The sequence below is a fragment of the Chrysochloris asiatica genome, unplaced genomic scaffold (genome assembly GCF_000296735.1).
Source record: "Chrysochloris asiatica unplaced genomic scaffold, ChrAsi1.0 scaffold00163, whole genome shotgun sequence".
Taxonomy (NCBI): Eukaryota; Metazoa; Chordata; class Mammalia; order Afrosoricida; family Chrysochloridae; genus Chrysochloris; species Chrysochloris asiatica.
This window is the reverse complement of record NW_006408681.1, coordinates 7,760,763-7,765,051: the sequence shown is the minus strand read 5'-3', so window position 1 is coordinate 7,765,051 and position 4,289 is coordinate 7,760,763. Positions and strand designations below refer to the sequence as shown.

General features: G+C 39.2%; 1 pseudogene; it reads left to right on the top strand.

Annotated features, from left to right (window-relative positions):
• LOC102830275 overlaps positions 1–3,102 on the top strand; it is a 27,626-nt pseudogene extending 24,524 nt beyond the window's left edge.
• The last annotated feature ends 1,187 nt before the right edge of the window (positions 3,103–4,289 follow it).

Below are 4,289 nucleotides of genomic sequence, written 5' to 3'. Positions count from 1 at the left end.
TGTGTGTAAGATGTGTCTCTTGCAGACAGCATATTGAAGGATCTTGTTTTCTTATCCATTCTGCCACCCTCCGTCTCTTAACTTGTGCATTTAATCAATTTACATTCAGTGTAGTTATTGATAGGTATGGATTAATTACTGCCATTATGTTTGTTTGTTTGTTTGTTTTGTGGTGTTGTTGCTTTCTTTGTTCGGTCTGCCTTTGCTGAGTTCATGCTTTTTGTGTTTATTGTTGTGAGTTTCCTCATAGTTTTAATGTTTCCATGTTCTTCTTGGGTTTTCATTTTCTTGGTATGTTGTGTAGGGTTAATTTTATTTGAGGTTATTTTATATTATGTTAACTTTCCCCTCCATTTAGTGCAGTCTATTTTACCCTGCAATCTACCTGACCTTCTCACCATCTGGATCTCTGTTCCTACATGTTTACTTTCTTTCACATTGTAATTGTTTTGATCATAGACTGACCTCCCAGATTCTCTGAGTTTGTTCTTATAGTTTTGTTCTGTTTTCAACTCTTCTTTCTGTAGATTTAATTCTGGGTGGTGCTGCCATCTATGTCAATCTCTGGTTGTTGTCTGTTCTTGTTGGTTCTTAGTCCACGGAACTCCCTTTAGGATGTTTTGCAGCACAGGGTTGGCTTTGGCAAAATCCCTTAGTTTCTGTTTATCCTGGAATGTTTTGATTACACCATTGTATTTGATTGAAAGCTTTGCTGGATAAAGGATTCTCGGTTGACAATTTTTTTCTTTCAAGGTTTTATATATGTCTCCCCATTGCCTTCTTGCTTGCATGGTTTCTGCTCAGAGATCCGAGCTTAATATGACTTGTTTGCCTTTGTATGTAACACTTCTCTTTTCCCTAGCTGCTTTCAGTATTGTCTCCTTATCTTTGATTTAGGAGAGCTTGATTATGATGTGTCTTAGTGATTTTCTCTAAGGGCCTATAATTACTGTGGTTCGTTGAGCGTCCTGAATTTTTATCTTTTTGCTTTTTAGGATGTTAGGGAAATTTTCTTTTAGCAGTTCTTCAACTATTTTCTTTGTGGACTTCTGTGATTCTTCCTGTTCTGGAATGCTGATAATTCTTAAGTTATTCCTCTTCATGTTGTCCAACATGAATCTTAGCCCTTATTCAAATTTTTTTATCCTTTTTTTCTGCTTGCTTTTCTAGCTTAGTGGTATTGACAGATTTGTCTTCCAGCTCACTAGTTCTGCCCTCCATCTCTTCTTTTCTACTCCTTTGCCCTTTCAGTGTATTGTCTATTTCTGATATTCTATTATTGATCATTTGGACCTCTTTCTGTACATTTTGAATTATTTCCAATGCTGAATCATTGGATTGTTCCTGTAGCACTTTCCTGACTTCTTTCTTATTTTTCTTAACTCCATTATAAAGTGCTTTGAAACATTTTATAATCATTTTTCTGAATTCCTTCTCAGTTATTTCCAAGGCCTTCCACCTTCCAGAATGGAGTCCAGGTCTACCTCTAGATCATTTGTCTCTGATCTTTTATCTTGTTTCTGGACATGTGCTGATATGGTCATCTGCTTTTGCTTCTTGGACATGTTTAGTGATTATCGGTGGCCTTAATACTTAATTGAGTGTGTGTTTTTGTAGTTTTTATGGTTTCTGATTGCCTCCAGATAGATGTGATCTGGATGTTGGCTTCCCTTTTCACTCTTCTTATTGTTTAATTCAACATAACTTTCATAGGTGTTGTCTGGATTTGTTGTTTTATAGAGTTGGTATTGGTTCTTGCCTGGATTTTGATGTTTTATAGAGTGTGATTGTAGCTTGATTATATGGCAGCAGTTGATGTCTCTACTTGAGTTATATAGGGAGAGAAAGAGTCCCCCAGAGGTAAAAGGGAGATTATAAAACAGCAAAACAGTAACAGCAAAAAAAAAAAGAAGAAGAAGAAGAAGAAATCAAATAATATAGATTGGATATTGGATACTATAGTCTATAATTGAAGAAAAAAGAGGAGGGAGACAATAAGAAGAAGAAAAAAAATCTGTCGCTTAATATGAGTATGATTTTAATGTTCTCTTTCAGCTTCTTGCCTTTAAGGCCACCTGATAAATTTCAAGATGCCACTGTTCGTTGTTATGCTGTACCTCAGGATTTAATTTTAGGCCTGTGAAAAATGCTCAGAGATAGAGTCTTCTGGTGGAAGCTATCAGTTATGGAGAGAGACAAATGGTTACAGCACTTTTACAGAAACGTAAGCATCAGTCCAGGGAAAGTGCTGAAGAAAAATGACCTCGATTACTAAAAGCCCTGAAAAAGCTAGGTGATTTTTACCTAAAACTTCAATGGGATTTTCAAAGTTGGTTTCTTTTACTTTCCTGAATTCTGCCTTCTGATGCATGTAAAATATACAAGCAAGGTATCAATATCAGAAGAGCCAGATGTAGAGTGCATCCTTTAGATCCCAAGTTCCCTAGGATTTATCCTTCTTAACCACTGACAGAAAGTTGTGACACCAGAGGATCTGCAGAGGAGCAGTAGCCACAGAATCAAAAGTCAGAGTACAAGACAGAGTAGAGGAGAATTGCTTTTTGACTGTGATCACCTACATGGGGCTGGGTCTCTCTTGCTGTGCCGCCTCCTGGCATTCCTTACCTTCCTCCTATGTAAAGTCATCCAGAACATCAGCACTTCACTCCACCTTCAGCTCTTGTTCTCCCTCTTCCTGGCCCACCTCCTCTTCCTCATCAGGATCAACCAAACTGAGCCCAAAGTGCTGTGTGCCATCATCACTGGTGCCTTTATGCTACCTCTACCAGGCTGCCTTCACCTGAATGCTGTTGGAGGGCCTGCACCTCTTCCTCACTGCAAGAAAACTGACAATTACTCCAGTGTGAGCAAACACATGAAGAAGTTCATGTTCTCTGTCGGCTATGGAGTCCTAGCTGTAGTTGTGGCAACTTCTGCAGGAGCCAGGCCTCACCTTTTTGGAACGTCTGCCTGGTGCTGGCTACAACTGGATCAGGGATTATCTGGGGTTTCCTTGACCCCATTTCTGCTATTATCTGTGTATATTTAGTGGTTTGTTTTTTTTTATCTGTGTATATTTATACATTATCTTTGTATATTTAGTTTGTTTTTTAAACTCCATTTTCCTCTCCACATTCCTTGTTCTTGCCTTTTCCCTATTAAAAACAGATCAGGGCTGGCTCTTGGGCTGCTGAGAGCATCTCTGCAAGTGCGTGGCAGAAAAACCCACCAGTGGTGGGGGTGGGGAGTATCCATTCGTTCAGGCACTCCCTCTTGTCACCAGAATGTAGGTGCACAAACAGTGGAGGGCCAATGAACAGATACCAAAAAAAAAAAAAAAAATCAGAGCAAAGCAAAACTGACAAAGTATATTGTCCACCTTTGCTTCAAGGTTCCCGAGGCATTATTATGTGGCGGGTCTGCTCCTCTGCTTGGTCTTGCCGTTTGGTCTCACCCAAGTTGTCAGCTCCAGGATGCCGAGTCTGGCAGAGTCTAGACTGATTCTAAAGTACCAGATTCCTCACTTCTGCTACAAGTTCCACTAGCTATAAGCCTTCAAACCTTCAAGCTATTCCTACCTATGTGGTTCAGAGTTTTGGAGCTCTGCCCTGAACCCACTTTGCCTGGTATTCTGTGGTATTGCTGATGGAGAACTTCACTACACCTCTATCCTATCTGCCATCCTCAATGCATATATTTTTACCAAGAGCTTCCTAGGAGTCAGGGACTGTTCCAGGCACTGTGAACACAACTATGATCAGAAATGATCAGAGTGGGATGGGGAATGTTATCAAGCTCTATCACCAGTCTCTTGGATTCCCCCACATAAACCTCGACTATTGGTCCCTCTCTCTGCTAAAACCACTCAGCATCTCTCTCCTTTCTGGAATTGTAACTTTTTAAAGAGTAAGGATAATCACAAAATTTTAGGATAGATGGTATCACATATGAAGGGAGGCAATTTATATACATATAAATATAGATTCAATTTATATGTTGTATTGGACATACACCTGTGTTATTGCATTCTATTGTTGCAAACAAACAAGCAAACCTGCAAGGGTCACATGTAGACCAACGATGAGAATGTGTCATAAACCAAGAATCATTTTTAACTTAGTTTTTATCTGTTGAGATCCCAAAGCAAACAAAACACAACCAATAAAACAATAAATCCCTCATGATATTGTCTTTTTCATTGTTTTCCAAAGGTCCAGTTTTAAATTATATCACAGACCAGCACTGGTGGTGGTGGTTATGTGCCATGGAGTCAGTTCCAACTCATAGCG